This window comes from Lynx rufus, unplaced genomic scaffold, assembly GCF_022079265.1.
Source record: "Lynx rufus isolate CCGP_SWC_20201006 ecotype Redwood Valley unplaced genomic scaffold, mLynRuf1.p SCAF_5, whole genome shotgun sequence".
NCBI classification, from domain to species: domain Eukaryota; kingdom Metazoa; phylum Chordata; class Mammalia; order Carnivora; family Felidae; genus Lynx; species Lynx rufus.
In genome coordinates this window covers 140,067,608-140,078,418 of record NW_025814867.1, presented here as the reverse complement: position 1 = coordinate 140,078,418, position 10,811 = coordinate 140,067,608, and positions in this window count along the sequence as shown.

Genomic DNA, 10,811 nt, shown 5'->3' with positions numbered 1-10,811 from the left:
CTTTCATTCTTTCTCTTTCTTTCTCTTTCTTTCTTTCTTTCTTTCTCTCTATGTATATCTTTATCTTTTTAATTGAAATTCATGTATAACAGACACAGTGTATCTTTCTGAACCTTTTATTTTTTTTTTAAGTAGGCTCCAGGCCGAATGTGGGACTTGAACTCATGACCCTGAGATCAAGAGTTGCGTCCTCTACCAGAGAGCCAGCCCTCTCTGTGACTCTAAAGAACAGAATTATATTCATTTATTTCCTGGTCCCTGAATTCTATCTTTCCTCAAGTGATAGATTTTTTTGCTTATCTCAATTTTTCATGTTTCAGGGTTTTCCCCCCAGCCTCCGAAATCTAGTGATTGTTGGTTATTAGTTTTAGTTGGAAAGGTGGTTATGGGGAGATTGGATGGCAGCTCTGTGGTCCAGGCAAGGTTTAGCTTCTGTGAGGAAGAGTACTGATGCTGGCTGTCACGATGGGGATTTTCGAAATGCTAAAATGATGGGGTCTTCGGTTTCGGTGACAGATGCCTATATTGACTGCTCTTGTTCCTCCCAGACGGTTCTTTCACTTATGAGATCCCTCCAATATTTTGCCTGGGGGGAGATAACCTGGACTCAGGCCTTTCTGTATTTGGAGATCAGGGATATGGGGTTGAGGTCAACTGGTTTGTATATAGACCTCTAATCCCCCCTTTTAGCTCCTCTTCTGTCTTTTACCACCTCTGGGCTTCTCCAGGCCCATCTGCTCTCTCTTCTGATGGGCTCCCTCCACATCCAGTCTAGGTGGTGACATCCTCTACTGTTGTATTAGTCACATCTTTTGGAGATTGCTGGAAATTTCTTGTCTGCTCCTGCTTTCCTCTCCCATCCCCTTTGTGGATTTATACTTTGATTTTTTTTTTTTTTTGAATTATGAGCTATTTTAAACAAAATAGTTGTGTATTTTTATACAGAGACATGCAGAACTTCACCCTTATGTGAGTGGACATCTGTCATGCTTTTTGGGGACCTAGCACTGTGTGAACATCCACTCTGGTGACTTCCCCCCTTTATGGATCTTATCTCAGCAAGTGCAAGAGTGGAACTTACTTTCCGAAATTGCCTGGCAGCTGGGGCTCAGCCAGACTTCACGCCCAACATGGGACTTGAACTCACGATTCTGAGATCAGGAGTCACATGCTTTACCAACTGAGCCAGCCTAGCTCAGCAAGAGTCACCAGCAGACACACTTGTGTGACATTTGGGAGTGACACCAGGAAGACAGTGGCACATGGGATGCACTTTGTCGAGGGGAGCAGTGACTTGTGGCTTCCAAGGCAGCAGTGCTCCAAGGGTGCCAGCAGGTCCCCCTCTGCAGCCACTCTGGTGTAAGGGCATTTCTTCGAGCTGTGTAACCCGATTTCCAAGCCTGGGCCTGTCTGCGAGCCATTTGTTTCCTGCGTAAACTAGCTAGAGCGGATCCTGTCATTTGCAACCGGGCTTGTTGACGTGTGGCCACTACCCAAGTGTAACCATTGTTAACCTTTTCCCTTAGTTACTTCAGATCCTTGTGTTTTTAAATAAAAAGCTACCTCTTCATTGAAAATCTTCCTCTTCTCATTTCCTTCCAAGAACTGCTCTCCTTTTTGTGCAGAGCTGGACCCTTCATGATTTGCAGTGTGTCGTATCCTCCGTGTTTTAAACTACACGCAGTTGGTTTCGTGATACATGTCCCTTTGCAACGTCTTACTCGGCATTATGTTTTCACGTTTAACATGTTGATATGTGCATAGCTGGTCGATACGTGTAGTATTCGTTGTATGATTAATCCCATGATTAATTCATTTCTCCTATCGGTGGCCATTGAGGGTGGGCTTTTTAGTGTTACAAAAAGAACATCCTTGTGTAGGTTTCTTCGTGTACACATTTGAAGGGGAACATGCATCTTCAACTCCACGAGATGTTACTAGTCACGCCAATAGTTGTACCGGCTTACTCCCTATCAGCGGTGAGAGTCCTGTCTCCCCTCCCCCTCACACACACTTGCCATCGTCAGACATTCAGGTTGATTGGCTCTGCTTGATCCTGTCTTTTGATTTAGTTTGTTTAATACCGAACAGAACAGAGACCATGAGCATCTTTTCATTTGTTTTTTTATCCAGCACGGTTTCCTCCTCTCTGTGTTACCAGTTTATAGCCTTTGCCTCTCATTTTGCCTCCCCAACTGGATCTTTTGTCCTTTTGACAGGAGTTCTTTATATATTCAGAAAGTTAAACCTTTGCCACTGTACATAGTTTCTCTAGGCTGGCTTACCTTTTAACTTTGTTGTGCTGGCTTTAATTTTACTGGGGTCAAAATTACCCATTTTTTCCTTTATGATTTATATGTGTTTAAGAAACTTAAGAAAGCCCTTTCTGACTTGAAGTAGCTCGGGGTGTTGTGTGGAAATGACCAATCACTAAATTGTACGCCCGAAACTAATATTAACACTGTGTGTTAACCCACTGGGATTTAAATAAAAACTTGGAGAAAAATAAAAGGCATTGTTCTGTGCTTTGTAATATTTTCAAGTCTCGTTTTTCACATTTTTTAGTTGTGTACTTGACGTATAATTTTGCATATAGAGGGAGGGAAGGGACTGATCTGATTTTGAATTCCTGCCTACCCCACGCGGAGAGTCACTTATTCTCTGCCATGTTCTTTCTCTCCACCCCGTGCTCCTGCCTTGCTGTCCTGTGTCCGATTCCTTCACAGTCCCCGGGGGTTTTCACCGGCCCATGTGTCTGCCCTGTGCTGCTGCCTTGCAGTTTTCATTAGTACAGCTGTCTAGCATGTTCCGAGTTCTTGCTTATTCTCCTTTTTCAAAATTATGGTTATTGTAGGACCAACTTGTCAGCTCCTGAGCGACTTGTCTTAAAATCTGTTCTTCTGATTCTGAAATTTCTCCACCAGATTTCTTTAAGTGATGGCAAATATTCTTTTACTCCTTTTGGCCTTTCGTGTCGCAATGCGTTAGGTTTTCTCTTTAAAAAAAGCATGGGGGGTGGCACCTGGGTGGCTCAGTTGGCTGAGCGTCCGACTCCGGCTCAGGTCATGATCTCACGGTTCGTGGGATCGAGGGCCGCGTTAGGCTCTGTGCTGACAAAGCCTGTGTCTCCCTCTCTCTCTGCCCCTCCCCTTCGTGTGCTCTCTCTCTCTCTCTCAAAAAGAAACGTTAAAAAATAATTTTTAAAAAAGCATAGAGGAATCGTTTTCCCCCTAAATCCGCGTTCCTGCAAAGATTGTAGATCTGACAGTTTCTGCTGTAATTAAATTAGTATTTGCTCAATATTTTGAGACTATTTTGTTAGCACCATGTATTCTGGTTTGCGGTTTTTATAACTTGCTGGCAAATTGTTTCTTTTTTGTCATTAAATAAGGGTCTTCTGTATCCCTTATAATGATTTTATCCCCTTTAATTTGGTTTCTTTAATCTATTTTTTTGTTTAATCTGGTTCTATTATTACCTTGGTTTTTTTGTTGTTATTGTTCTTTTTCTTTTTCTTTCTTTTTTTTTTTTTGAGAGAGAGAGAGAGAGAGTATGAGCAGGGGAAACAGGCAGGAGGAGAGAGAGAGGGAAAGAGAGAGGGAGAATCTTAAGCAGGCTCCACACTCAGCACAGAGCCCGGCGAGGGGCTTGATCCCACGACCCTGGGATCATGACCTGAGCTGAAATCAAGAGTCGGATGCTCAATGACTGAGCCACCCAGGCTCCCCTTACTTTGGGTTTTTAACATTTTCTTGGTATATGTTTTTTCTGTCCCTTTACTATTAACTTCTCAACTTTTTTTTCTTTTTTTTTGGTCATGAAGTTTCAAGTCTTTTGCAAACAGCATAAAACTGTTGTTTTCTTTTAAAATCCAGTCTTGGAATTACTGTCCTTTACTAGGTAAGTTTTAGTGCATGTACATTTTACTGTGATTATCTATTTCTTACATTTTTTTTTGTTTCTTGCCAAGTATTAGATTGATCTGATTTTCCTTATTTTCTCTTCCTTTTTCTCTTCTATTTCAGAATTTACACATTTTGTTCCTATTCTTTCAGTAGATAGTATTGCATTTATAGGTGTACCATTATTTAATCAGTCCCTGTTGATGGTTGATTTTTAATTTTTGCTATTCAAGTAATGCTTCAAGTAACCCAGTACATACGATTCTACACATGTGCTTGTAGGTCTAGAATATAAATTCTTATAGGTGATCCTGTGGATCAAAGAGTATGTGTATTTTAAGTTTCGATAATGTAGACAAAGATAAATTTATTCAAATGAGTAGATTTTAGGTTTCCTACATGATTAAATATGTTGAAAGAAAGGGGAAATATTTAGGGGAAGTTTTTGGGAGAGGCTACTACTGCAATGTTATTTTGTTGCATTTATTAAAACAAATTTTAATGTTTATTTTTGAGTGAGAGAGAAAGAGAATGAGTGGGGGAGGGGCAGAGAGCGAGGGAGACACAGAACCTGAAGCAGGTTCCAGGCTCTGAGCTGTCAGCACAGATCCTGACGCAGGATCTTATGAACTGCGAGATCATAACCTGAGCCGAAGTTGGATGCTTAACCAACCGAGCCACCCAGGTGCCCGGAAAATTTATTTACTTTTAAGTAGGTTCCATGCTCAACATTGAGCCCAATGCAGGGCTTGAACTCACGACCCTGAGATGAAGGCCTGAACTGAGAGCAAGAGTCGGATGCTAAACCGACTGAACCACCCACCCATGTAATTTATTTCCAAGGGATCTCGAAGTTGGGTGTTATTGTGAAGCCTGCCTGTAGAGATTAAAAGGACAAGTTTTCATATATATTTTTTCAATAATGGAATTTCTTTTTTTTTTCAACGTTTTTTATTTATTTTTGGGACAGAGAGAGACAGAGCATGAACGAGGGAGGGGCAGAGAGAGAGGGAGACACAGAATCGGAAGCAGGCTCCAGGCTCTGAGCCATCAGCCCAGAGCCCGACGCGGGGCTCGAACTCACGGACCGCGAGATCGTGACCTGGCTGAAGTCGGACGCTTAACCGACTGCGCCACCCAGGCGCCCCAATAATGGAATTTCTTAAAATGAATCTGGAGACGGCCTCCTTTATGTGCAGAATTCAGGAAAAGCCAAATTGATGCATGAGCTGTCTGCGATAAGTCCATACAGGTCAACTTGAAAAACAGTTCTTCTAGTCGGGACATATACATATGCCAGGTACAGATAGTCTCCAACATCGGAACAAGCTGCATTTTTCCAAAGTCGGTGGAGACTTGGATACAGTTTCCCATTCTACTTAAGCAACTGTGAGCAAGGTCCTGAGCTGAGTGGGATACAGAAAAGTATAAAACGGTGTTTCTTCCTACAGGAGCTCATGATCTAGAAGAGAAGACAGCCTGCAAGCAAGTAACAAATGTGGGGGCACCGTGAGAAGCACTTGTTTATAGGGGAGCTACAAGCTGTACTTTGGGAGAACAGAGGAAAAAGAAAAAGATCACGCCGGATGGAACCCTTTGCAGAGTTCTTTTCCTATGTGCCGGACATGGGCTAAAGGATCAGAAATTGTTGAATGTCAGCATTTGGGAAAGGGTTGTATTTTCCTAAGGGGAGACCGGATATCTCGATTGGTGAAGCTTTGACAGCACGAGGTGAGTCAGGATGGCGGTGACGTTTTGTGATTGTTCCATCAGGTCAGCCCGCTCTTTCCGAGGCAGGAACCGGCACCCAGTCCCTTCTCCCTGACCTTCCCTAACAGCTGCCCTAAGCAGCAGCCGATAGCTTGGGCATGGATAGTTCAAGGTCATTGATTAGTTGCAGCTGGGGACAGAACGCAGGGCACCTGATTTCAGTGGGCAACTTTCAAGTCAGGTGGATTTTATGGAGATGGTTAGGACGTTTTTGGTGGGGAGGGCTAATGGGACCTGAAGTTGCTCCTCATCCTGCAAAGAGACCAAGGACAGGGCACCTCCCCACGCCACCCGTGTCACAGAGCCTCTCATTGCACAGAATAAATGCCGTGTAAACAGTAAACAGAAGCGCATCTGTGCACTGCAGGATTTCTGCTGAGCATTCCCAACTGTCACATGGACAGTAGTGCTGGGTATAAGCCACTGTCTCTCAGTTGGTTATTGAACCACTTGCCTCTAGGTCACTTGGTGAGCCTGGTAAAAAGGCAGTTTCCTCAGCTCCACTGCAGGATTGGGAGCTCTGGGGTGGGATCCTGGAGACAGATTCTCAAAGTGAGAATCACTGCCCCAGCTCTTCAGTTATAGGTAGCATTTTTCAGTCATTTGTTTGCTGCGATGAGCTTCTTTTTCCCAAAAATCGCCTCCTCGAGCCTATGGGTATAAAGTGAAATGTTCATGGTATTTAAATCTACTTGTTTTTACAACTGGACTTGGAATAATCAAAGATATAAATCTGCAAGATGGTGGAGACTGTCGCTTCTCACAGTGCGGTCATTTACACACCACAACCAGTTATGATGCATTGTGTTCAGTGCTAGTGACCTGGGAAATCCCTGAGTTCTGCAAAGAAGTCAGGAAGAGTTATATTTGAGCAATCTATCTAAAAAAAAAAAATCCATTACCTGAGTGGTTAGGAATATATGTGTTAACCAGCTGGAGATGAATACTGGAAGACTTAGATCTGTTATAATAGCAACAGAAAAAAACCCAACCCCTTTATGTGTATGTTAGTTCCTTATCCTTATTGCTCTGGGAGAATTTGAAGTCCAAAGTGGAAAGCTGAACTCTCACGTGTAAGTTTAATCTGTTGGTTTCACTGTTTCCTACTAGAAAACCACCTAATGGGTCAACTTTTCTTGAGTGCTTCCCATTTATAGACTTCTTATTTTCTTCAAACTCTTTTTCCTCTTTGACCAAAGTACTGGGGTCGTCTTTTTATTTTTGGAAAAATTCTAATACTCCATGTTTTCTGTATATTCTTCAATCTCCTGACTTCATCCCTCCCCTTCCCCCGTCCTTGTTCTATTTTTTAGCTACTGGGTCTTACTGCTGACACTGAATAGGAAAAGGCTGGTCTCTAATTCAGCAAATTTCTGGGGAAGTGGGTCAGATCCTAGGCAACCCTCTTGACATTCTTCAAGTTTTTTTTTTTTTTTTTTTAAAGAAACCATGTCCTGCATAATGTAGTGTTTCCTTCGATTCATTATTCTGGGTTCCTTTTACCTTCTCCATGTAACACAGAACACACTATTACTTCAAGCATCCTTAGTTTGTTGCTTCAACACACACACACACACACACACACACACACACACACTTTTTTTGCTACTTACGCCTTCCTCCAACCTAAACACACACCCAGTCTTATGCATGTTCCAAGAGTTTTTGGCATGACTGAACATATCGGTCAAGAGGACTCCATCTAAGACCAAGAGAACAGGAATCAGCAGCCTAACGAGATGAGAGCCGGGCATCAGAGAAAACCCAGCCACCCTGGCTCATCTAGGTTCTCTGGGTTGTCACCACGGGATTATGGTTAGGTTGGAGCTAATGCATCACCAGGGAGGTGTGCTACAGTAGATCATTTATTTGATTTAATGACTGAAAATTAGAACTTTTAAAGCTAGTGTTCATTATTGCGTAATAGACATTGTGCACTTTGTGCACTCACAAAGTGCACTATCTCACTTAAGCCCACCGTCCTTCTGAAACAGTCGTCATTTTACTGGTGAGAAAATTGAGGCCTACAGAGATTAAGGAACCCACCCAAGTTTCATGTAGTCTAGTGCTCTTCAAATAAAGCATTTCACAGCACAGTTTTTCTCAAGCTGCCTTTTTGGTGTTCATAGCTTTTCATTAGAACAGCAGGAAAAGGATACCTGATCAGGCCAAAACATGCCTAACATTCTGGCTGTAGGCAGCAAACAGGGTTTTGGAGAATTGGGACTCAAAACAAGGACCCCTTTTATGAGATCAGCAGTGTAGATAAAATGCACAGTCTGAAGAAACACCCTTGAATGTGACGTGCCTACTTCGGAGCTCCATGGAACCAGAGGTTCGTTCCAAGGGCTAAGAGGAGAAATTGATCTTGGCAGGACAAGAGCTTGACCACAAATGTGGGCTAGGCTGAGGGGATGCCCTCAGAGGAGAATACCATGTCCTAGGGGTCATGGCTGTTCCTTTGGTATTCTCATAATTTTTTCCCATTGTCTTTTTTTTTTTTTGGTGTGAATGACTTCTGAAGTTACAGTTTGTACTTTGCAAAAGAAAAAAAGGCCATAAATGAAACATGATTTTAAATCAACTAAGGGCTAAAAGAGATTTATTTGGTTACAGTGCATAACTGTTTGACAAAATGTTGAGAAGTCGCTAATACCAGTATACATTCAATAGGCTCACAATTACAATTAACTATTTATTTGTAAATGATATAGTCAATTATGAGGAAAAACTGCATGGAAATCCAAACCTGAAAAAATCTGTAAATTAAATCATTAGCTTTTCTCTAACAAAGTCGGGAAGGTGGGGGACTAGTTCTTGGATTAATTTTACTGTAACATTAATGTTATGCTTCGTCTTTTTCAAAATAGTTCTCTATTCCATGTAAGACTCACACCAACCTTGTGAAGTGTCAGCTGCATTCTGTGGGTAAAAAAACAGGCTTAGAGAGGAAAAGTGGATTCTCTGACCCCACGACATTATTATGTGGCCAAACTATTATGCTTGAACCTAGATTTGGGACTTAATTTCAAATACGAAATTTTTAAAATTAAGTCTTTGTGTCTTGTAGGGAAAAGACAGGGGTTGTCTCTCAGACATCATTTACCATGCAAATTGGGAAAATATTTCATTTTTTAAAAATATTTCATTAAAAAAAATTCATGGTCACAGCCTTTCCATTCCCTCTTAAGTTTCAAACAAAAGTCCTACCTTTATTAAAAAAATTTTTTTTAACGTGCTAACTTTAAAGTTGTGAATAGAAAATTGTCGGGGCACCTAGGTGGCTTAGTAGGTTAAGCGTCTGACTTCGGCTCAGGTCACGATCTCACGGTTCGTGAGTTCGAGCCCCGAGTTGGGCTCTGTGCTGACAGCTCAGAGCCTAGAGACTGCTTCACATTCTGTCTCTGTCTCTCTCTGCTCCTCCCCAACTCCTGCTCTCTCTCTCTCTCTCTCTCACAAATAAATATGAAAAAAAAATTAAAAAAAAAGAAAATTGTTAAGCAAGGGGGAAAATAATACCAACTTTTCTGTTTAAAAATGTTGCCAGACCATCCATGATGTAACTGGAGAGGAGCAGTCCTTCTAAGTTTTAACTACAAAGATATTCTAGAAATTTCTTGCAGAATGGGTTTAGTCCATATTTCTTCCAGGGCAGTTATGAAAAGTACTTCTGGACAGTTACGATGAATAAACCATAACTCTGAATTAAAAAATGACACGAATACGTTTTCCACTAAAAGATACAAAAATGGGGGCTTGAGGATTAAAGTAAAAATGCTTGCGTTCAGAATGCTGCTGATCAATCTTTTAAATGACGTTACTCTCTTAAAACTTAATTTAAGGTGGCAGGAACGTCCTGGTGACCAGATCATGATTAACAGAAAATAAGACAGCTTGAAGTCTTAAGTTTATCCAGCGGGGTGACTCATGCTTCTTTGTCGTCCTCCCACGGCAGCAATTTGTTCCATGCGAATGCTAGTAACAGGCATCATACCCTGTTAATGCTAACATGTAGGAGTCAGTCGGAGGTAAAAACCCCTATCACGATTAGCATTAACAGCATACAGCCTACAGCAAGCCTCGAGCATTCAGGGGATGAGGCATAAAGAATTTAAACCACAGATTTCCCCTTCCTGGTCTGCGCCACCTGCAAGAGAGAGAGAAATGGTTGTGTGTGCACATGCAGTTCTAAAGCTGGAGTGAGGGAATAGAAGTCTGAGAGCAAAAATGGCCTTTATTTTCTTTTCAAGGGAGAGAGTTAGCTCATGAAATCCTCGCAAGTAATTTGTTGGAAAGGCTAGAGAAATTGGCCATCACAAGACATTTTTACCTTTAGGTCTACTGGAAGACCATTTGTAAATTTATGGTTTGGGGTGCCTGGGTAGCCTAGTTGGTTGAGCATCTGACTCTTGATTTTGGCTCAGGTCATGAATCCAGGGCGGTGGATTCCACACTGAGTATGGAGCCTGCTTAGGATTCTCTCTCTCTCTCTGTGTCTCTCTCTCTCCCTTTGCCCGCCCCCTGCTTTCTCTCTCTCTCTCTCTGTCTAAAAAAATATGTTTTAAATTCTATTCTGTAGTTGTGAATTGTTTATGCACAGGTATCATCTTCTTTTGAAACAAAACAAAACAACTCTTCAAAAGTTGCCAAATGCTAAAATGCAAACAGGGGATTCTGAATTCTGATAGTACTATCTTTTTTGATTTATGTTTTACCTGGGAACTAGATGATTTAAGTAAAGGGCCAAAATATTCAACATAGTACTTTCTGATTTGTAAGAATTAAAACCGAATTAGCCTAATTTGTAAAGGTTGAGTTCAGGCTAGAATTGTATTCGTGGTAAACACTTGAGGCTTTACCTTTATTTTTTCCAAGAGATATGGTGCACGCAGTGGGGATCTCTCCTATAAATGAATCCATCACAAAATGGCCCCATCTGCTATTTAGAGATTCCTGTGGCCAAAGCGCTACCCGGTGGCTTTGGTTTTTGATCTACGTAAAGGAAGTATGACTTAAAAGTGCTGTTTCTCAAACTTCTTGTCTTCAGCAAGGAGTGGATTAAAAAAAGACAAAGATGAATTTGCTACTTCCTGTTGGAGTCTGATTTTACTCTCTCAGATAAAGTGACATTTCTCCCAC